The following is a 24,758-nucleotide window of genomic DNA, read 5'->3' as shown; positions in this document are numbered from 1 at the left end:
ACACCCACCTGCGTGGATGTTGCGGAAAAAAAAATACCTCCATTGGCTCATGGCCTACACGGCTATGCCATTGTGGGAGAACTGCTGTCGATCTCTTCACCCTCTGCTGCTGCATCAGGAGGTAGTGGCACTATGGGAGGCAGCCCGCGCAAAGCCCTGGTATTGTCCTTCATGGCAGCAAGCATGCGGGTCTGGAAGGTCTGATTCTGGAGGATTAAAGTGCAGAGATCCCCATGCAGCACGTCACGGGTTGACTGCACTTCTGCACGCATGGCCTCGCGGGGTGCCCGGATCTCCTCACGTGTTGCCTACAGCTCAGCTGAGAGTGAATGTGTGAGCTGCTCCAGCTGCTGTTCTAACCTAAAATTTCAGGAAGCCTCAAGTTCAAGCAGACTCTGCCTGAGGTTATGGAGTTCCACCCTCAGGGCTTCCCTGTGGTCCTGTGACTCTATTGATATCGATTCGCACAGTGTCTCCAGTGCCGCCCGTCGGTCCCTGTTGGACACCAACAAGTCTTCCCTGTGTGATTGGCAAATGGAGTCTGTTGCCTGCCGTTGTTGCTCCATCTGCCTTTCAGGGGCGATAATGGAAGTGGCCACCCTCTCCATTGCCTGAGCCATCATTTCTACTGATGCTGCCTGTTGGGGTTGCCATATGGTACATGGTGTTTTCCCATAGAGTATTGCCTGGTGGCAAACGGCCACCGCGTCGGCGGGCACCACACCTGTTTGGGGCAAGGCAATCTGCACCTTGCTGTGCTGGCACTGCCTGAGGCTGCAGAACTTCATTCCCCCTCTGATCTGCTGGCCCAGGATCAGATGCTGTGGAGTGTGACCCTGCATCCGTAACCGCCAAAGGCGGACCTACCTACACTGACATCCCCATAGAGGGTTCTACCCCTGGTCCAGGTGGGTTGGACAGAACAGAATCCCTGCCAGAAGCACTGACCTGCGACAGCACATAAGTCTCATCATCCGACTCAGCACCTGAATAGAGGTCTGGGGAGCTGCACCCAGAGGCACCCCTCGACAGTATGGTCTGCAGTACCAAAGTGTTTTCACCCACCACCACACCACGTCCCCCACTAGTGCCTAGTCGTGGCTGAGAATCCTCCTGGGTCTGCACCACCTCCTGAACCTCACGAGCATCAAGTGCGTTGTCACCTGCAAAAACATGAAACACAAGAAATGGAAACAGGCAGGAGCACCATAGCACACACATAGGCCTGACAAGACAGAGATCCTGTACATGGTTAACACATGTCCCACATGACCATAACCTTGGCATGCATGCACTGTCAATGATTTGGAAGGGGAGGCAAATAGCAGACACTGAGGAATCCAAGATGGAAAATGAACAAGTTCTGCATGCTGCATAGCACTGTCATCACATATTAGCCTGTGAGTGGCATGGTCAATCCACATACATGGCACATGCCAGCACACAGATGGCACATAGCATAGCCATGGTACATTTGACAAGTACAGCCATATGTCAGTGAAGGGGTACTGTCACCCATCCATGTGAGATGGACATAATGAGATGAAAAATGCAAAATAGTGTGACAAAATATGCATGTGCTACACACTGCAACACATCCAGTGTGCAATAATACATTGATGGCAGGCAGATGGATACATCAATGGTTGGTCACTTCAACATGACAGAACACAACAGTCATGTTCAACATACAAACAGGGCCCAAAAATTAATGTGAGCAGGCCCTTACTCAATCAGCCTGAATGGTCAAATCATTCCCATAACAAGGTAATAAATGTGGGCCAATGTGGGTTGTAATCTATGACAGAAGCATGTCACATATGTGGCATTAGGGCAGAAAAATGTCTTGCAAAAACGGGAGGATTGAAACAATCAAGCTGAATGAACACTGAAAAATCAGAACAATGTTGTTGCAAGATGACAGTTCAAGGGCAACTGCAGTAATGTGGCACTAATTGGCTACTGTGGTCAGAAGGCATACTGTCATACCCAAACCCAAGGCTGGTGAATGGTTTGGAGGAAGCACATGGGTGACCCATACCACTCGGGAGTACACACCCTCACCTGGCACTCAATCATTGCACATCACCCAAGACACATACACATGGATTACACACACTTGCATGGGCACTCACCAGACAATGCATCATAATCTGGTAGGTCTCCCATGCCTTGGATCTGTTCCTCTGTGACGAAGGTTCCAGCAACAGACTCATGTTCAGTGACTTGGTCGTCTTCTGGTGGAGACCCACCGCCAGTCACCAGAGAAGAGGCATGGTTGGAAGCCAGCTTGTTCTTTGCTCTGCGTCTCAGGTCATTCCACCGCTTGTAGCAATCATCAGCTGTGCGCCTCACAAATCCAAGGGCACTAATGTGCTCCGCGATGGTCTGCCAGTGGGCCCTACGTTTAGCAGGCGTAGTCTTACAGCCTGCAGTCACCAACATTTTGCGACACATAGGCCCCAAGTGCATCAAGTTCGGCATCATTGAAGCTAGGCTTCCTTAACGTGTCGAAGTGTGTAGCCGTGTCTGGGGTCTCAGTCTGTAGTGCAAGAGCACCCTTCTTCTTCTTCTTGTAAGGTGGTGCGGATCCTGAGTGGCTTACACCACTCTGGTCAGTAGGGGCAGAAGCGCAGGTGGACTGGGTACTAGTACTAGAAGCCTGTAAAGGCACAATGACCATAGGTCTTGGTGCAGGCATTGGCTGCAGGGTGATGTCAGCAGGGCCAACGGCTGTATGATGGATCTGGACCGACACTGTCCCGGCTGGGAGACTCGGAGCTGGGGTGGATTGAGCTGCAGCTATCCCTGCAGCCTCCCCACCCTGCCTACTTGGTGCAGCAGATGACATTGCTGCCCCAGATCCACATGGCCTGGTGAAAGCAACTTTCACCGGCACACGTGGATTAGACTTGCTGACCTGGAAGTCAGCCTGGGAGTCATCCTGTGCCAGTTCAGGTGACAAAATGGGCCGGTCCAACAAGGGCTGAGCTGGGATGGTGCCCGCTATGTTTCCCACAACCATTGGGGGGGGCATAGGTGTCCCCGATTGGTCCTCCACACACTGGGCTCTAGGGGCACCCTGCAAATCCAGACCACATCCCCTACCGCGCCCATCACGCCCACCTTTTGGAGGTCGGCCACCTTTGCCTCCCTTACTGCTTGGTCACCTCCCAACCATGGCACTGATGTTGTTGTGCATATGGGAGTTGCAGTCAACAATTGTTCTGGGCAATTGGGGTGAAAGGGGTAGGGTACTAGATGGAATTCATACACTAGTGCTCTAGCAAGGCTGGATGTGACCCCTGGGGGAAGATGATGGGTCACGCAACGCACAGGCACCCCAAAAACAAAAGTACACTTGCACGCAACCCCTGGTAGACCACGTGCATGGAGAAATGAACCCGCACTACGCTGTGGCACCCAGAAACACAAAAATAAGCATACGCGTGTTACACGCAGCCTGGGGTACGCGACACACGGGGGCAACCACAGTTGGAAAATACGTGCGCGACTCACCGTCTGCCTTGAATAAGAACGTGAAAAAGACGTGCATGTGCGCGTTGGCAACACCCCCGCCAAAAGAAGAAAAGAACGCAGTCTGAGGAAACAGGGAGTACGAACTGGAAACGTTGTGAAGTAACCGCGTGTGAACCAATAAGAAGTACAAGAAACACGCGCTCGCTCTCCACAAAAAGCACGTACAAGAAAATAGCGTGATACTTGTATCTTTTAAGCCAGCCCACACGTGCAACGTCACTTACGCGCTTACGCGCTAAGGCCCGTTCCTCCAATAGCACGGGTGACGTGCAGTTTTCTCATGTGCTGAATCACAATGCACCCATGTTGTGGGGAACGCCTGTGCGCGTAACGTCACTTACGCGCTTACGCACTAAGGGCCTTTCCTCGGATTTCACGCTGACGTGCACTTTTTTCACATGCCAAATCACTCCGTATCAAGCTGGCCATGCGAAAACACACAGAAGACAACGCTCTTGCCCAAAAGGCCATTTTCCTGCCCCCAAGAGCCCCGAGCACGCTCCCACCAGCCATCTGCTGCTGCCTGCCTGCTTCCCACGTGCCCTGCTATTTGGTGCCTGCACGTCAGCCATCTGCAGGGGTCCAGTTGCTGTGTCTACCCCTGCTGGAACAGAAAACGCCCGACTGGGATACCATCGCTCCACAGCCCAGCCCCAGGACCCAGTTGCCCACTCACGACTGCCTCGGGGGTTGGCCAGTCAGGGCAAACACCATCTGAGACCACTGGCGACCCCCAGCCAGAGAGGAAGAGGGCCACAAGCTTCAGTGAGAAGGAAGTTGGTGTCCTGGCGGAGCATGTTCTGGGGCATTATGATGCCCTCTTCGGGACATCACGCGCCAACACGGAAGGACGGGAAAGGATCTGGGAGGATGCAGTGGTTGCCATCAACGCGGAGGGGGTTGCAACCCGCGACATTAAGCACGTCCGGAAGTGCTGCGAGGACTTCAGGTCCAGGACCCTCTACAAGGCCGGGCGCCTCGTGGAGGAGGGCCGGGTCAGCATGAGCAACATCCAGATGAGGGTCCTGGAACGTGTAGGCCCAGCGCTCCACGCCCAGATCCTTCTGAGGCAGACCCGTCTGGAGTTGAGCGGTAAGTGGCCAAGCAATGCTGTGTGAGACAGGGCATGTTGCAGTGTGCTGGTAGTCTGATACTTTCCTGTATGTGTGACATAGGCCATGTATGGATGTGTGTGTGCAGGGACATCATGGTCATGCATGTGAGACCAGTAATGTGTGAACCACATGGATGGTGCATGTGTTCCAATTCAACATGGGGAGCTGTATGCGGAATGCACACATGAATGCATGCCAGTGTCTGTTCTTGGACATGGAGGGGGGTGAGGGATGGGTGCTGCTCTCATGTACATGTATGGTGCACATGTGTGTGTGTCTGAGAAGTGTGTGTGTGACTTTGAAACGCCATGGATGCATGACACATGTCCCTGATGATGTGTAGATTCACTCATGCAGTGCGGTCACCGTTGTATTCACTGTGTCTATCCACTGTGTCTGTGGTGTACAAGCCATGATGCATGACCCTCCGCTGATGTGTGTGCATGGGATCAGTGTGAGCCATGATGCATGTGAGTTTGAAGGCAACATTTTGGTTAAAAGAGGCCCTTGTACATGGATGCTGATGTTGATTGCAGGCGCTGTGCCTGTTTCTGCATGTGTGTTGCGTGCATTCACCCATGTATTGTGGAGGGACAGGATGGAAGTGACATTTGACAGAGCCACTCATGTGTTATTGCTTCCTGTCTAGGGGAATATTGTACTGTACCCTGATGCTTGTGTTCTATGTCTCCCTCTACGCAGTGTCAAGTGAAGAAGAGGGCGGAGACGGCTCTGTGGAGCCAAGCGGCGGGTATGCCTCCACCGGGCGGTGACGCAAGGCCCAGCCACCCTCCCAGGAATTGCCATCTTCTGGGAGCGAGGGGCCTGGTGCCGCGTCTGATACTACTGCTGTAGCAGAAGGGCCGGGTGAGCCCCCACAGGGACCTGCAATGGTGGTCTCCACAGAGGAGGAGGACCCCGCTACTGAGCCGCACATGCGGCCTGGTGGGGTTAGTACCACTGGTGCAAGTGGTGCAGTCCAGGGCCAGGGTCAGGAGGCAGCACAGGTCCCCGCGGAGGGGCCTGTGCATGTCGCTGTCCTTGACCCTGTGACTGCACCACCATGCACCAGCAGGGATGCCCCGTCCCAGGCCCGTCCGCAGGTAGGGGGAGTGCCACATCATCTGCCTCTCCACTACCTGCAGACAAGGGGTCCCATGATTGTATGGGCTCCGTCCTGGTTGGTGTCACGTTGCGCACACATGACATTCGTGATGACGTGCGTGCTTCCTGGGCGGAGCATGCACGCCATCACGAAGAGCAGCGGTGCGACGTGATATGATATGATATGATATGGCATTTGTAACACGCCTATACACAAGTGTTTCAAGGCGCGGACGCGGCACTGTTGGGAGGGGCCCTGGTCGGTGGGTTCCTACATGTGGCAGACCTCTCCTCCTCTGTGGAGACTATGCGCCAGTCATTCTCCATGCCGTCTTCCGGCCAAGATTCCACCAGGGCCCCCTGTGGACCTGGCGTGACCAACACAGCAGCCTTGGTGGAGATCCCATCCCTGCCACAGTCGGGAGTCGGCGGTCCAGCAGGGGTGGACACCCCAACAACTGGAGACCAGCAGATGGAGGATGTGCAGGCATCATCAAACAGGGCACATGGACAGCAGCAACAGCAGCAGGCTCTAGGTGGGAGCAATGATGGCTCGGGGCCATCGACATCAGAGGGGCAGGCATCGGCCAAAGGGCAGGAGGACCCTGGAATGGGTGTGTCTTCCATGTGGCTGCGGTTGGGCCAGCGTATAGATGCGGAGCGGCGGCGGGCAGAAGAGGCGCGGCTCACCATGGTCAGGGCGGAGTTCTCCATGCGTCGGGCATTGAGGCGGGCAGAGTGCCTCGAGGCAACTCGCAGGGAGTTGCAACAGTCCAGGAGTGCATCCCTGCGAGACCTCGGGCCCAGGGCAGAGTCCCGCCTCCGGGACATCAACATGGAGTTCGATGACGCCCTGTCCCGGGACATCATAGAGTGAGCCGCAGGACTTGCCCGCCGCCATTGTATATAGTTAGATAGTGTTCGGTGTCCTTTCTGTTATTATTTATTTTGGGGAGCTTGGACAATGCCCCACGTTTTTGTATATAGTTCTTCATTAGGTAGGGTTTTTTCTAGTTTTCAGCTGAATTTTGAGCTCATGGACCCTGGATTTGTACTTTGTAAATAGTTCAACACTGGATTTCACTTTTTATTTTGATTTTTTTTTTCCTATGGATCAATGGTTTTCTCTTGGTTTATCACTTTGGATTTGTTTTGCTGGACAGTCACTTTGGACCCATGTGCATTTGGATTGATTTTGATTCTGCGTTCACTCATTTTCTTTTTATATTTTGGACATGCAACTTTTTCTTCATCATTTCCATTCTTGTGTGTTTCATTTCATTCCCTTGCTTTTGTTTTTAATACATTTTCATTTCCTACTTCAATGTGTGGTATTTTCTCTTTGGTTACATGCATGTCAGGATTTGTGTTTTCTCAATCTCATGCATGCATTGTGTGGGTGTAACAGAACTGTGTTGATGTGCATACTTGCCATTTGTGATGTGTCATGTGATAGGGATTACATTGTGGGGTGGATGTGATACCTGGTTGTGTGTTTGGACTGGGGTGGCGTGGGGTGTGATGTGGGTGGCCATAAGGCCCATGATTGAGGATCGTCATGATGTGGGGGCGGGGGGAGATGAGTCGGGCCCTGCTGGCAGGTGACCCTCACTGATGGGGGGTGGGGGTGGTGGGGGACATGAGTCGGGCCCTGACCCTCACTGATGGGGGGTGGGGGTGCTTGGGGACATGAGTCGGGCCCTAACCCTCACTGATGGGGGGTGGGGGTGCTGGGGGACAAGAGTCGGGCCCTGACCCTCACTGATGGGGGGTGGGGTTCTGGGGGACATGAGTCGGGCCCTGACCCTCACTGATGGGGGGTGGGGGTGCTGGGGGACATGAGTCGGGCCCTGACACTCACTGATGGGGGGTGGGGGTGCTGGGGACATGAGTCAGGCCCTGACCCTCACTGATGGGGGGTGGGGGTGCTGGGGGACATGAGTCGGGCCCTGCTGGCAGGTGACCCTCACTGATGGGGGGGTGCTGGGGGACATGAGTCAGGCCCTGACCCTCACTGATGGGGGTGGGGGTGCTGGGGGACACGAGTCAGGCCCTGACCCTCACTGATGGGGGTGGGGCTGCTGGGGGACATGAGTCAGGCCCTGCTGGCATGTGACCATCAATGATGGGGGGTGGGGGTGCTGGGGGACATGAGTCGGGCCCTGCTGGCAGGTGACCCTCACTGATGGGGGGGTGTGGGTGCTGGGGGACATGAGTCGGGCCCTGACCCTCACTGATGGTGGGTGGGGGTGCTGGGGGACATGAGTCGGGCCCTGACCCTCACTGATGGGGGGTGGGGGTACTGGGGGACATGAGTCGGGCCCTGACCCTCACTGATGGGGGTGGGGGTGCTGGGGGACATGAGTTGGGCCCTGACCCTCACTGATGGTAGGTGGGGGTGCTGGGGGACATGAGTCGGGCCCTGTTGGCAAGTAACCCTGACTGATGGGGGATGGGGGTGCTGGGGGACATGAGTCAGGCCCTGCTGGCAGGTGACCCTCACTGATGGGGGGGGTACTGGGGGACATGAGTCGGGCCCTGACCCTCACTGATGGGGTGTGGGGGTACTGGGGGACATGAGTCGGGCCCTGCTGGCAGGTGACCCTCACTAATGGGGTGGGGTTGCTGGGGGACATGAGTTGGTGATCACTAGTGCAAGGTGACATGTGGGCTGGCTGGGGGGCATGCCCATGGTGGATGGGCTGCCTGCAGGACATGGGCAGGGGTGCAGGGTAGTCCCCTGTGGTGTGGGCTGCCTGCAGGGGCCGTGGAGGGGGTAGAGGGCACACCTGGGAGGACCCACACTGCCAATTCATTTGTAAAACTTCCTGCGCACCCCAGTAATACACGTACCCCGCTTGCACAGGGCCAATCACGTGTGAAACTTCCCGCGCACCCCAGTAATACACGTACCCCGCTCGCACAGGGCCAATCGCCTGTGAAACTTCCTGCGCACCCCAGTAATACATGTACCCCGCTCGCACAGGGACAATCGCATGTGAAACTTCCCACGTACCCCCGAAATCCACGTACCCCGCTCGCACAGGGCCAATCGCGTGTGAAACTTCCTGCGTACCCCCGAAATCCACGTACCCTACTCACACAGGGCCAATCGCGTGTGAAACTTCCTGCGCACCCCAGTTATACATGTACCCCGCTCGCACAGGGACTATCGCGTGTGAAACTTCCCATGCACAACGAAATCCACGTACCCCGCTCGCATAGGCCCAATCACGTGTGAAACTTCCTGTGCTCCCCAGTAATACACATACCCCGCTCGCACAGGGCCAATCGCGTGTGAAACTTCCCGCGCACACCAGTAATACATGTACCCCGCTCGCACAGTGACAATCGCGTGTGAAACTTCCCGCGCACCCCAGTAATACACGTACCCTGCTTGCACAGGGCCAATCGCGTGTGAATCTTCCCTTGCACCCCCTGAAATCCACGTACCCCGCTCGCACAGGCCCAATCGCGTGTGAAACTCCACACGCAGGGGTGTACGTGTGTTCGGAGGGGTGCGCGGGGAGTTTTACAGGCGTTTTCGTGGTTGGGGGCCTATATGCTGGTCCACTGACATGTGCGCCGTGTAGGGATTTGTGCGCTGTGCATGGCGCACAGGGAGGGGTTGGGGGCGTACCTGGCACTGCTGCAGGGCCACTGCGCCACTCTGCACCACGGCTGGTAATGGATGTTAAAATCCATTAATACGCTGTGCGTGGAAATGGATTTTGGCACACGCGGCTGGCGCAGACTGTCGCAAGCGCACACTGTGTGCCAGCCGCGTGCGCCACTTGTGCGCTGAATTCCATGAATTACCCCCTTAATGTGACAAACCAAGTGGGTGGGCCAAGGTTTCTTATCATACAACCTACATCTCCGTGATGTCGGAACCAGTACTCTTTCGTACCACGCATGTTTGCTAACAGATTTGTAATGCTTGATTGTAAAACTTCATCTTTTTCTTGCACTTCTTGTAGTAATTGTGTAGCTGACATATTTTGAAAGTGGGTTCCTGATTTTAATGTGTGTGCAACTCCGTAACATAGAGTTGCTAGTTCACTTTCAAAGAGTAGGTGGAATATGTATTCCACATTTTGTCTAAATCTGGGATCTTCAGAATACATTCGTAATGAGCGGTATTCTGATGCTGTTATCTGAGTCGGTCTATCATCGTACCTTCCTCCTTTGCCAGTAGGAAAGAGTAGAGGAAAAGCACGTGCTTCTATACTTTTTTCCCATATGCTGATTGGTGATCCTTTCATTTGTCGCATTTGGTACGTTTCTAGTGCATCTTCTATGGTGTCATTAGAGTGTAATGGATGAATTGTATAATGGTCTAAAATATTCGACACTGTAGCAGTATCTAGAAGTTCAAATTGACCAGTTTCTGGTGACTCTTGGATTATTTCAGTTGTTCCCCTTAGGTTTTTTTTAATATTTATTTCTTTGTAGTATTCATTATTGTCTTTTAGATATTGCAAGGCTTATCTAACTTTATGTAAATCTACCAGTTGTTGCCAATTATTTTTGTCTTTTGTAGGTACACCATTTACTACGACAATTAAAGATTGTTCTATTGGATGTTGTACTCCCAGAGTGTGCACATTTTCTTTTAGATCTAATGATAAATATACTACTTTGCCGCAAATGCCTTTCACCAATTCAGAGGGAGGTAATTTTGCTGTTTTTGGTTGAAGGAGTATTATTGCTTGAAATGGGTGCACTGTTTGAATTATGATGCTCTCATATAAATTGAGTTGTTGCAGGGGTTTTGGTATAGGGAATAATTCCAAATAATTTTTGATAGCGCGTGAAGGAGTTTGATTGTTCTGTAGTGCAGTAACTGCAAAGTGTTAAGGGGTCAGTTATTTCCTATTTGTTTTCTGCAATAAGAGCTAATTCAAACCATTTTGAATCTTCATGGTCTTCTATTTTGTATGTTATGTCTATAGTTTTTGGGCTACTTTTATAAAATATCTGCAGCAACACACACACACACATGGTTTGGTACTTCGGCAGATGCACTTTTGGTGGTGTTTTTAGTATTTCTCTTTTGTATGTGTGTAGTAGAAGGTTCCCATGTGCATAATGGTTGCTAGTCTGTTGTAAAGCTATTGCATTTTGTAAGTGGATTTCACTTCCAAAATATTTACTCTGGATATTGTGGATTTCTTCAAGTCGGTATTTGGCTGTACCATTTAGAAGAGTGTTATTTGAATTGGCTAGTGCTAAAGCAGGACTTTTAGGATAGTACAGTTTATAGACTAGATTTCTTATAGTTGAAGGATGTGTTGATATCATTTTGATATGATGGAAGCTGCTTTTGCAAATAGGTCCTGAAATGCAGGCCAATGAATGTCCTTGCAGTCCTGTGTATTTGCGCACTGGACAGGCATCCATATTTTGCAGCAGTTTTATTTTGATTTTGTCTTTGCCTTTTACATATTGATTGAGGAACTGGCGTAAAGATTTCAAAGATTTTTTGGCAATGTTACACATGGACGTGCATGACCATTTGTATACTGGACGTTCTGGTTCAGTCGAATGGAGAATTGATTCTGAGTTTTCTGGGGATATTTTTGTAAGCAGTATTTCTTGTTCCATTATGGTATTATGTTTTTCATAACCTCGTCCACTGCTATGGATGGCAATTGTGTTTGTTTGATTTTGTTTGTATGCTTCTTCATTGAAATATGGTTCTGTGCTTGTTGTGTGACTCCATACACCTCCACAGATATATAAGAAGTTATTTTTGTTGACATTCCGTTTATTGAGAAGCCTTTCTTTGTAATTTAGTACTTCGTTTTGTTAGTGGTTTCATTCTGTTTAACACTAAAATAAATAACTTTCTTTTGAGTAGGATTGCACTGTCTATCAAAGCTTCTAAGATTAATTTCCTACGGTAGTTTTTAAGGGTTGTGCATGATTTGTCTCCTGTTTGTATACGATTCTGAAGGACTCTGTGGCGGAACATTTGTGCTTATACACTTTTTTTGGTATGGTTACTTCCTTCTATATCAAGATTTGTAGGAGCAGTTTTAGCAGTAGTGGTGGCTGCATTTCTGTTACTCATTTTCTGTTTTCTTTTACATTTTGATTGAGGAGGCACAGTTTCTGTACTGAAAGATTGTTAAGTTTTGCTAAATGACTGTATTAGTTGTTTTGTTTGAACTTTTTGTAGAAACTCTGCTAGAGATGGATGCTTATTTTGGACATTTTTATTTTCATTTTCTCTATTTCTGCATTGCTTTCTACGGACTTGCTTTCTGGTAGGCATTCTGTGGGGTCTGTTGAAACAAAAAAATAGAGGTATGGGTTGGGCTGTTGTGCAATGTATGTGTGCTGTATGCATGAGTGTTTGAGTATGATTGTAAATATGTATCTGGTGGTGTGTGATTGTGCATTGGGCAGCTACAATTAGTTGGGAAGGCTATTTTTATATTTGTGTGTTACTATACTGTGGTTCAGATGACAGTAGAAAGTGAGCTAGTGGTGAGGATAAGCACTAATAGTAAAGCAAATGGTATACAATAAAAACATTTCTTTGTTTTGTAATACTAATATTCTAGGGGCTGAGTTATGTTATTTGTGCTCTGGAAAACAGGGATTTGGGTGCCATTCTGTGTGCTAATCCCTGTTTAATAAATGGTGATTTGTGGGTAGAATGGTACACAAATCTTTGTTTTTTTGGTGCACAAATTACATGAATCACCCTCACAGTGTGGTTGAGTAATATATTTTAATAACAAGATGATACATATAACAATTAACATTATAACAGTAATAGCGGAAGCAATTTAAAATTGAGAATCAGACCAAGAAAACAGTAAGTAGACCAATTAAACTGAAGTGGAGAAGGATAGTAGTGCAGTAGAAGTGAGGGAGAGGGAAGGGTGGGGAAGAGGAGGAGGAGGGAAATGGAAGGTGTTAAAGATAAAAATGGGGGGAGAGTGAAGGGGAGGGAGATGATTAAGGAGATAAGGCAAGGGGGGAGGGGGCAAGAAGGTGGGTGGGGTTTCATGTTTGGGAATGGAGAAGGAGAGGTTCGAGGAAAGTGTAGAATGAGGAAAAGGTAGAAATAGAGCAGAGTGAGAGAGTTAAGGAGTTCCAGTGCAGGGGGGCTAGGAGATGGAAGGAGCGGAAACAGGATGTGGCACAAGGGGAAGGAGGAATAGTGAGAAGAACGTGGTCAGCAGAGTGAAGGGAGTGGGAGGGAGTGTAGAAAGAGAGGAGAGAGGAGAGATAAGGGGGAGCAAGATTGTGGAGAGATTTAAAGACTAGGCAGAGAAACTAAGGTAGTATTGTACTTACTCTTTTTTTGTGGAATGAGCATGTTTCTTTGTAGTTGGTGTGTGTAGTTCAGATGCTTCTGTTTTCCAGGAGAGTGGTCTTCACTGCAATTGTAAAAGAAAGAAGTCAGTAATTTTGTGTGTTTATAGCAGTGATGTTAATTGAGAGATTCATTGTTATGTCTTTGTAGTAGTATTCCTGTTTGATTTCTGAACATAGTGTATGCATGCAGTTTCATTTGACTATGTTCAGCCTAAATATTTTATTTATATTATGTGAGTTCAACATGTTTTTTAAATGAGTAGAATATTAAGTGTATGAAAGCTGTGTTATAGAATGTTAGGAGAAAGAAGAAATAATATATTTATTTTGCAATTGTTATTAGGTAAATGGTAGAAACTGTATAGAAAAACATGGAATATATGTATTTGTGAAGCTGTGGGTAATAAAGTAGAAGGACGTGAGTTACAGGTAGTGGTGTTATTATAGCAGGGAACTTTTCAATGATAGTATCTATGTGTGTGAGTGTATGAAGATGCATGACATTTTACTGGCTGTGTGTAATTTTATGATACACTACTAAGTGTTTTTCCACAATTATATTATTTCTTCCATTTACTAATATTATAATTTTTAGATAGTTCTGTGTGTACAAAAAAAAATAGAAGATAGCTGACAGGTTTGGAAGTGATAGTCGATTTTAGCAGATGGATACAATGACAATAAGTTCATTTTATAGGCTATACAGGGTTAGTGGCTGTTAGTCTGTTTATATGTACTGTGCAGAAAATATGCATACCTGTATTTTGTATTCATGCATGTGGATATGCATGCAGCTGCAAGTAGAAATCTTGAAGACTTGTACAGGAGTTATTGTAGTAGGTGCTTTCCAATGATATGAGACTTGTACTCAGAGTGATCCACAGTACATTTGAAGTGCTGAACTCTGATGATGGAGTTAGATGTAGAGGTCCTGGATGTGATTGGTGGATGATTGTGTGACTGGTTAGCTGTATCCAATAAGGGAATGGCACTGAGAGTGAAGTGGAAAGGGCTTTCTAAGTTACGATATGTCCGCGTATTACATGCAGGGATTTTGGGGGGAAGAGGCATGTAAATGAGAATGAGCAGAGCAATTGATTAGTCAGTACATTTTAGTGGGTGTGTTGTGTAAGGAGAGTTTGTCAGAAAGTATTTTTCCTGAGAGAAGAACAATTAGCTATGGCTGTGTGTTTCAGAGATTGTCTGGATTTTGGGAGACTCATGGATACATGGTTGGAGGTGCATGCACAACGCTTTGGAGTAGCTGCAGATCTTGGATTCCCTCATGTGGAAGTGCACTGGCATGGAGTGCGTGGAATGAAGTGGCTGGACTTGGTACCTCTCTGTGCTAGTTTGCAGACAGAGCTTCATCCAGACATATTATAATTCATTGTGGTGGGAACAGTTAAGGACATGTGTCAGGAATTTCTTTGCAATTTGTGATGAAAGAAGGACTTGGGAAGGTCATGGACATGTTTCCAAATTCCCAAGTAATATTTTCTCGTATTGCGCAGAGACAAATGTGGCTGTGTTCATCTTCATTTGGTCCACAAATGGAGAAAGCAAGGCGGAATGTTAATAAGCCTGTTTGTGCCTTTCTAGGAGATGTTGGTATGTCCTCTTTTCATGATGAAAATATTATGTTTCGTAGCACATACATTTTTCGCAGAGATGGAGTCCATCTTACTTATGCTGGTAGTCAGATTTTTCTGAGAAATGTACAAAAAACATTGCAACCTTTTGTGGAATTACAGCGATCCATTTTGCAGTAGGTCTTGACTATTTCAAGTTTTTCAAACACAAAAAAACACCACCAAAAGGCTCTTTTCAGAGCCACCACTTCCTCCCAGAGAAAAGTGCAATGATTTTGATATGGCAGCAACCTCAAATGTTTGATTTTCGCGAACTGTCCACAGGCTTCTAAAAAAAAAAAAAGCACAGGCCCAGCTCCATTTATTTGTCACTTCTAATTTTAGACTGTGAAAGGTGGCTCTGAAAAGAGCCTTTTTTTGGGGGGGATTTTTGTTGTTTTATATATTTTTTTTTTTTTTAAACATGACACACTAGGAGAGGAGGGGAAAGGAGGGTAAGGGGGGACTCCAACAACAGGGATAAGAAAGGGCGGGTGGAGAGAGGAAGATGTAGGATGGGCCTTACTTAGGTAGTGGGCAAATAGTCTTGTGCTCTGAGACCGTAGTCTTAAAAGCACTTTGAAGTCTCTCCCCCCTGCAGAGTACTGCGTCACAGTACATACACAAAACTGTGACCCTTGGAAGGTAAGGGTCATCATCATTGTGAATGGCCTGTGAGGCAGCTGGAGGGATGCGCTCTCCCACAGGAGTGTCTCTTGTGGTGAGAGGAGCGGAAACGGAGGATGAAGTAGAGGAACTCAACCTACTACGCTCCTCACAAGGTACAACTTTGTGAACGGCCCCACCGTTGAACGACCTAGGTGTCACTTCATAGTTGTCGTACCAAAGCTGTACGAACCAAGCCTCCCGCCATTCAGCACCATTTGGCACTGGTTGCAGGTGACTTTGTTCGCACGCTCCTTGGGTAGGTTACCATGAATGGTAAATAACCACCACACCCAAGACTCACTCCGAATGCCGGTGGTAGGGACTTCCACTACCTCATCCTTGTCATCCTCTTCATTCTCCTCTACATCCTCACGCCTTTTCCCCTCTTCAGGCCCTTGGGTAGGTGGTGGTGGTGGAGGGGGTGGGGGTGATGCTGAGGCAGATGTAGCACCAGGTTAAAGTACAGCAGCCATGGATGCAATCTGGTTTCAAGATGCAACAGGAAAGTCAGCAAAACAGGTCAATCTTCAATAGTAGAAAGACAGAATGAAGATGAGCTCTGGGGTGTGGCCTTTTATAGGGGTGCATGTGCGCACCTTGCGGACACCCGCGCTGTCCGCGGATAGATCGAAAACCCCAAAAAGGCTCAAAAACGTTCCAAAAAGTATGTAGAAAGTCAGGGCCATTGTCTGGGACATGTGCTATGGTGGATTTTTACTATAAAATACTGTGGATTGCCTGAAAACGTACTTTTAAAATGTTCAGGGACCCGCCCAGTGTCTGCAATTCAGGACACACGCTGAGCGTGGGTGCGGTCACCTGATGGCACCGTGAACATGTCCGCAAAGGGAACGGGTGTCTGCAGGACACCAAATGCACGGGAATAGTTGTGCACATGCGCACGGGTGTTCTACGGACAGTGTTCGGGTCCTGAAACTAATTAAAAGTGCGACACAAGTGAGACAGATAGTTACGGACAGGCGCGATGTTCGGAGAACTTACGGGTGTGGTGCGCATGTGTGTAGATGTTCTTTAGGCAGTATGTACAGGTATAGTGTCCTTAGAACACCCCCATTTTGCATATGCGGACATTCCGGACAATGTGTTTGTTCTTAGAACAATTTCAACTTGCGTGCAAACAGTACGGACAGGTATAGTGTCCTTAGGACACCTCCATTTTGGTTTATTCCAGACATCCCGGACACCGAGTGTGTTCTTAGAACAGTTTCAACTTGCCTGCCAACATTACGGACAGGTATAGTGTCCTTAGGACACCTCCATTTAGGTTTATTATGGACATCCCTGACACCGAGTGTGTTCTTAGAACAGTTTCACCTTGCCTGCGAACAGTATGGACAGGTATAGTGTCCTTAGGACACCTCCATTTTGGTTTATTACAGACATCCTGGGCACCACGTCTGTTCTTAGAACAGTTTCAACTTGCCTGCGAACAGTACGGACAGGTATAGTGTCCTTAGGACACTTCCATTTTGGTTTATTGCGGACATCCCGGACACCGAGTGTGTTCTAAGAACGGTTGCATTTTGCTTGTAGACAGTACAGACTGGTGTAGTGTCCTTAGGACACCTCCGTTTCGGTTTATTACGGACATCCCGGACACCGAGTTTGTTCTTAGAACAGTTTCAACTTGCCTGCGAACAGTACGGACAGGTATAGTGTCCTTAGGACACCTCCATTTTGGTTTATTACAGACATCCTGGACACCGAGTGTGTTCTTAGAACAGTTTCAACTTGCCTGCGAACAGTACGGGCATGTATAGTGTCCTTAGGACACCTCCAATTTGGTTAATTGCGGACATCCCGGACACCGAGTTCTAAGACTGTGTGTTCTAAGAACGGTTCCATTTTGCTTGCGAACAGTACGGACAGGTAAAGTGGCCTTAGGACACCCCCATTTTGGTTAATTACAGACATCCCAGACACCCGCACTGTCCGCGGACACCCCAACTGCCTTTTTAAAAAAAAAGAAAGACACAGAGGACTGAATTAAAACACACATAATATTTTTTTTATTATATACACTGACACAAACAAAGGGGAATAGGGGGTTTCAAGAGGATGGCTAGGAGGAGATGAAGGGATGGAAGTCTCATCAAAACGTTTTTCTTCGTGGAGAGGGTTTGAAGATAATTGACTGGGATATGGAGAGGGGGGACAGGTACATGTTGGACGATGGTATTTAATTTTTTCTTTTATGTGGTCCTCCACAAAGTTTTTCAAATGGTTGAAATTTGCCATGAGCATGTCCATTTTTTCTTCCATGCGCTGGAGAGTCTTTTCCAATGTATCTTTTGGTGTACTATTTTCAATGTTTGTATGGTCTGTTAAAAATATATATATATGTTAAGTGTACATAAAGTAATGCTTATTAATTTGGTTACATAGAGAAGTGTCTACCATTAGTATCACAATCTTCAGACATTTCCTCTCGTGGGAAATTCTCCTCAAGCCACTCCAAATTACTGGACATTTCTGTGAGAAAAAAAAAATGTATATTACTTTTATTGTATCTAATACAGAAATTTTAAAAAATATATAAGAAAAATGCAGTGCACTTACTAGATTCTGGTAAGTTGTGTTCTTACTGGTCTGTAGATCTGCTGTTGCTCCTAGTTGTGCAGTTTCTGTGAGGTAATTATGTTGGAAGCCTATCTTTCTTCTTTTGGTATATTCCATTTTAGTACATATGGTATTTAAATGGATGGTTGATGTGTTACATATATAGGTTCCACTTCTTATTTATTACTACATATAATGTGTTTGTGTGCTGGTTTCTGAACTTGTGCACTGTTCATATGGCATGATATAACAATTTAAGATACCCCCTGAGTGTTTGGGTAGTGTTGCTGTTGTCCGCGTCTGTCCACGGACATACGCACAGTCCACGGACATCAAAATCACTAGCTGGGGGTTCAGTATGTTCTATGTTACATGTAGATAAAGTCAGGGACATTATGGTTAAGTTGCGCTACTAAAAACCTATGAATTTCAGTAAAAAAACGTTGTTAAAGCGATGTTATGGTTAAGTTGCACTACTAAAAACCTATGAAATTCAGTAAAAAAACGTTGTTAAAGGGACGTTATGGTTAAGTTGTGCTACTAAAAAACCTATGAAATTTAGTGAAACAACTTTGATAAAGGGACCCTATGGTTCCAAGTAAAACTGAAAACCCCCTGAAATTCGCTAGTTATGGTAAACAAAGCAACCATAACTCACGCCACCACTGTGCACTGCTAAGACTAACACCCAGGACATCAAAGATGACATCACACATGTCATTGATGACATCACTGATGGCATCACATGTGCATTTACCTTTCATGAAAAGTCTGTACAAGGGATTCTTATCGTAATGTTAATAAAAAAATGTCAAGGATCATTGGAATAAATATCATGAGGTACCTAGTGCATTAAGCAATGCAGTGTTACAAATAGCACTCTATTATGAAGTTCTTTAGTATACTAAGATACTCATGTAGAAACATAGGCATAAACGTTGACGCACAGCATGCTTCCCTCCAGCCAACCACCAGCCGTGTCCAATTTTCGCCGACATCACGATGTGCCGCACGCTAATCAGACAGCGGTCCACAGTACGAACAGGCCAATGGGTCCGCAGAGCAGACCCGGATATCACACATTTTTTGGGACGTACATTTCTGTGATTTGCAGCAAAAGTACAGGTCGGATTTCCACCAAAAACACAACATCACACTTTCTAGCCCAAGTACCCCCTCCTGCTGCGCATTTGGTAAAAATCCGTCCAGCCGTTCAGGCTGTAGCCATGCGCACATTTTTTCCCCATCCAGTGTATGGGAAAAAAATAATTTTGGGACCCCGTATAACTTCCCCCCCGCCACACGACACCTCACTCAACTTGGCGAAAAAATTCAGAGCCAGCATATACTTTTTTTGCAAAGTTTGGTGAGAATTGGCCCAGGGGGAACAAAGTTATAAGCCGCCGAAAAAATGCTCTTACTATGAGTTTAGCAACTTAACCATAACTACACGCCCACTATCACGGGCCGTGTGATATATATATATATATATATATATATATATATATATATATATATATATATATATATATATATATATATATATATATATATATATGTGTGTAGTTATGGGTAAGTTGCTGTTTCCATAGGAAGAGCACTTTTTGGGCGGCTTATAACTTTGCTCCCCCTGGACGAATCCTCCACAAACTTTGCAAAAAAAGTATATGGCCCACTCTGAATTATTTTGCAAAGTTTGGTGAGGATTCGTGCAGGGGGGGAAACGTTATAGGGGGGGTCGCAAAATTTCTGTTTTTCCCATAGACCGAATGGGAAAAATATTTTGCTCGCGCCTACAGCCCAAACCGCTGGACGGATTTTCATCAAATTTGGACCAGGAGCAGCGGCTTGGTCCCGAAAGCGTGCTTTTGCAAATTTGGTGAAAATCCGTCCAGTATTTTTTTTTAAAATGACCAAAAAGTAGGGCAAAAATAATTAGTGATATCTGTGTTCGGTCCGCGGATGGACTTCCCTGTTCGCTCCGCGGACAGGACGGTGATTGGGCCAGCAGCCTGCATGATGTCCGCGGACATCTGACGTGCTCTCTCATTGGATGCAGTGAAAGCGTGCAGTGCGTCTGGCTTCAGAGACGCCCGCCATCTTTCTTTCCCGCATGAGAGGCTTTGTCAGGTCAGCAGGAGCGTGTCTGTCTCCTGTTCCTCCCACCCCCGCTCATGCCCCGTGTCTGCCCTACCCCCTGCTCATGCCCCGTGTGTTCTTTCTGTCCCCCCCACCCCCGCTCATGCCCTGTGTGTCCTTCGTGTCTCCCCCACCCCCGCTCATGCTCCGTGTGTCCCCCGTTCCTCCAGCCCCTCTCTCATGCCATAGCACACGGTGGCCAGCGGAGGGCCGAGGAACGGGATCTGCCGCACAAACTCATGTCCGTGAGGCATTCCCGTGTTTTTGTTTGTCCCCCCCACCCCCTGCTCATGCCCCGTGTGTCTCTCTCCCTCCCCCCACCCCCCGCGCATGCCTTGTGTGTTTCTCTCCCTCCCGCCCACCCCCTGCTCATGCCTCGTGTGTCTCTCTCCCTCCCCCCCACCCCCGCTCATGTCCCGTGTGTTGCTCTCCCTCCCCCCACCCCCGCTCATGCCCCGTGTGTGTCTCTCCCTCCCCCCACCCCCGCTCATGCCCCGTGTGTCAATCTCCCTCCTGCCGACCCTTGCTCATGCCCCGTGTGTCCCTCTCCCTCCCCCCGCTCATGCCTCGTGTGTCTCTATCCCTCCCCCCACCCCCCGCTCATGCCCCGTGTGTCTTTCCCCTCCCTCCGACCCACCCCCTGCTCATGCCCCGTGTGTCTCTATCCCTCCCACCCACCCCCCGCTCATGCCCCATGTGTCTCTATCCCTCCCACCCACCCCCTGCTCATCTGCTCATCACCCGTGTGTCTCTATCCCTAACTCATGCCCTGTGTCTCTATTACTCCCACCCACTCCCCGCTCATACCCCGTGTGTCTCTAGCCCTACCACCCACCCCCCGCTCATGCCCCGTGTGTCTCTATCCCTCCCCCTCACCCCCGCTCATGCCCGTGTGTCTGTCCCCTCCCCCTCGCCCCCTGCTCATGCCCCGTGTGTCTCTCCCCTCCCCCCACCCCCTGCCCCGTGTGTCTCTCCCCTCCCCCCCACCCCCTGCTCATGCCCCGTGTGTCTCTCCCCTCCCCCCACCCCCTGCTCATGCCCCGTGTGTCTCTCCCCCCCACCCCTGCTCATGCGCCGTGTGTCTCTCCCCTCCCCCCACCCCCTGCTCATGCCCAGTGTGTCTCTATCCCTCCCTCCCACCCATCCCCTGCTCATGCCCCATGTGTCTCTATCCCTCCCACCCACCCCCCGCTCATGCCCCGTGTGTCTCTATCTCTCCAACCCACCCCCGCTCATGCCCTGTGTGTCTCTATCCCTCCCACCCACCCCCTGCTCATGCCCCGTGTGTCTCTATCCCTACCACCCACCCCCCGCTCATGCCCCGTGTGTCTCTATCCCTCCCACCTACCCCCGCTCATGTTGCCCCCCACCCCCCGGTCATGCCCCGTGTCTCCCTTCTGTTGCCCCCACCCCCCGGTCATGCCCAGTGTCTCTCTGCTGTTGCCCCCCAACCCCCGGTCATGCCCCGTGTCTCTCTCCTTTTACCCCCCCACCCCCCTCTCATGCCCCGTGTCTCCCTCATGTTCCCCCCACCCCCCGCTCATGCCTCGTGTCTCCCCGCTGTTGCCCCCGCTCATGCTCCGTGTCTCTCTCATGTTACCCCCCGCTCATGCTCTGTGTCTCTCTCCTGTTGCCCCCCACCCCCCGGTCATGCCCCGTGTCTCCCTCCTGTTGCCCCCCACCCTCCGCTCATGCCCTGTGTCTCTCTTCTGTTACCCCCACCCCTCTCTCATGCCCCATGTGTCCCTCGTTTTCCCCCGCCCCTGCTCATGCCCCGTGTCTCCCTGCTGTTGCCCCCTGCTCATGCCCCATGTCTGTCTCCTGTTACCCCCCAACCACCGCTCATGCCCCGTGTCTCTCTCCTGTTGCCCCCCACCCCACGGTCATGTCCCGGGTCTCTCTTCTGTTGACCCCCACCCCCAGGTCATGTCCCATGTCTCCCTCATGTTGCCCTCCCACCCCCCTCTCATGCCCGTGTCTCTCTCCTGTTACCCCCACCCCCCTCTCATGCCCCGTGTCTCCCTGCTGTTGCCCCCCCCACCCCCGCTCATGCCCCGTGTCTCCCTGCTGTTTCCCCCCCACCCCCCGCTCATGCCATGTCTCCCTCCTTTTCTTCTCCCCCACCCCCGCTCATGGCCCGTGTTTTCCCTGTTCCCCCCACCCCATGCTCATGCCCCGTGTCTCTCTCCTGTTCCCCCCAACCCCCAGTCATGCCCCGTGTCTCCCTGCTGTTGCCCCCCACCCCCTGCTCATGCCTCGTGTCTCTCTCCTGTTACCCCCCACCCCCGCTCATGACCCGTGTCTCCCTGCTGTTGCCCCCCACCCCCCGCTCATGCCCCGTGTCTCTCTCCTTTACCCCCCACCCCCCTCTCATACCCCGTGCCTTTCTCCTGTTGCCCTCCACCGCCCAGTCATGCCCTGTGTCGCCCTGTGTCACCCTGCTGTTGCCCCCCACCCCCCACTCATGCCCCGTGTCTCTCTCCTGTTACCCCCCACCCCCTGGTCATGCCCCGTGTCTCCCTGCTGTTACCCCCCACCCCCCGCTCATGCCCCGTGTCTCTCTCCTGTTCCCCCACCCCCCGCTCATGCCCTGTGTGTCTCTCCTGTTGCCCCCCACCCCCGCTCATGCCCCGTGTCTCTCTCCTGTTCCCCCACCCCCCGCTCATGCCCTGTGTGTCTCTCCTGTTGCCCCCCACCCCCGCTCATGCCCCGTGTCTCCCTGCTGTTGCCCCCCACCCCCGCTCATGCCCCGTGTATCCCTGCTGTTGCCCCTGCTCATGCCCCGTGTCTGTCTCCTGTTACCCCCACCCCCTCTAATGCCCTGTGTCTCTCTCCTGTTACCCCCACCCCCCTCTCATGCCCCGTGTCTCCCTGCTGTTGCCCCCCACCCCCCGCTCATGCCCCGTGTCTCTCCCCTGTACCCCCCACCCCCCGCTCATGCCCCGTGTCTCCATGCTGTTGCCCCCCAACCCCCTCTCATGCCTCGTGTCTCTCTCCTGTTCCCCCAGCCCCCGGTCATATCCAGTGTCTCCCTGCTGTTGCCCCCCGCTCATGCCCCTTGTCTCTCTCCTGTTACCCCCACCCCCCGCTCATGCCCTGTGTCTCCCTGCTGTTGCCCCCCACTCCTCTGCTCATGCCCCGTGTCTCTCTCCTGTTACCCCCACGCCCTCTCATGCCCCCCTGTCTCCCTCCTGTTGCCCCCATCCCCTGGTCATGCCCCGTGTCTCCCTGCTGTTGCCCCCCACCCCCCACTCATGCCCAGTGTCTCTCTCTTATTACCCCCCACCCCCCGGTCATGCCTCGTGTCTCCCTGCTGTTACCCCAACCCCCGGTCATGCCCCGTGTCTCTCTCCTGTTCCCCCCACCCCCTGCTCATGCCCTGTGTCTCTCTCCTGTTGCCCCCCAGCCCCCGCTCATGCCCCGTGTCTCCCCGCTGTTGCCCCCTTCTCATGCCCCGTGTCACCCTGCTGTTGCCCCCCACCCCCTCTCATGCCCCGTGTCTCCCTGCTGTTGCCCCCGCTCATGCCCCGTGTCTCTCTCCTGTTACCCCCACCCCCGGTCATGCCCTGTGTCTCCATGGTGTTGCCCTCACCCCCTGCTCATGACCTGTGTCTCTCTCCTGTTGCCCCCACCCCCTCTCATGCCCCGTGTCTCTCTCCTGTTGCCCCCCACCCCCTGGTCATGCCCCGTGTCTCTCTGCTGTTGCCCCCCACCCCCCGCTCATGCCCCGTGTCTCCCTGCGGTTGCCCCCCACCCCCTGCTCATGCCCCATGTCTCTCTCTCCTGGTACCCCCCACCCCCCTCTCTTGCCCCATGTCTCCCTGCTGTTGCCCCCCACCCCCTGCTCATGCCCGTGTCTCCCTCTCCTGTTACCCCCCACCCCCTCTCATGCCCTGTGTCTCTCTCCTGTTACCCCCACCCCCCTCTCATGCCCCGTGTCTCCCTCATGTTACCCCCCACTGCTTCTCATGCCCCGTGTCGCTCTCCTGTTGCCCCCCACCCCCGATCATGCCCCGTGTCTCCCTGCTGTTTCCCCCACCCCCCTCTCATGCCCCGTGTCTCTCTCCTGTTACCCCCACCCGCCTCTCATGCCCTGTGTCTCTCTCCTGTTATCCCCCACCCCCTCTCATGCCCCGTGTCTCTCTCCTGTTGCCCCCCACCCCCGGTCATGCCCCGTGTCTCCCTTCTGTTGCCCCCACCCCCCGGTCATGCCCAGTGTCTCTCTGCTGTTGCCCCCCAACCCCCGGTCATGCCCCGTGTCTCTCTCCTGTTACCCCCCAACCCCCTCTCATGCCCCATGTCTCCCTCATGTTCCCCCCACCCCCCGCTCATGCCTCGTGTCTCCCCGCTGTTGCCCCCGCTCATGCTCCGTGTCTCTCTCATGTTACCCCCGCTCATGCTCTGTGTCTCTCTCCTGTTGCCCCCCACCCCCCGGTCATGCCCCGTGTCTCCCTCCTGTTGCCCCCCACCCTCCGCTCATGCCCCATGTCTCTCTTCTGTTACCCCCACCCCTCTCTCATGCCCCATGTGTCCCTCATTTTCCCCCGCCCCCGCTCATGCCCCGTGTCTCCCTGCTGTTGCCCCCTGCTCATGCCCCATGTCTGTCTCCTGTTACCCCCCACCCGCCGCTCATGCTCCGTGTCTC

This window comes from Ambystoma mexicanum, chromosome 8 (assembly GCF_040938575.1).
Source record: "Ambystoma mexicanum isolate Mex_15411 chromosome 8, UKY_AmexF1_1, whole genome shotgun sequence".
Classification (NCBI taxonomy): domain Eukaryota; kingdom Metazoa; phylum Chordata; class Amphibia; order Caudata; family Ambystomatidae; genus Ambystoma; species Ambystoma mexicanum.
Note: the sequence above shows the minus strand (reverse complement) of the source record.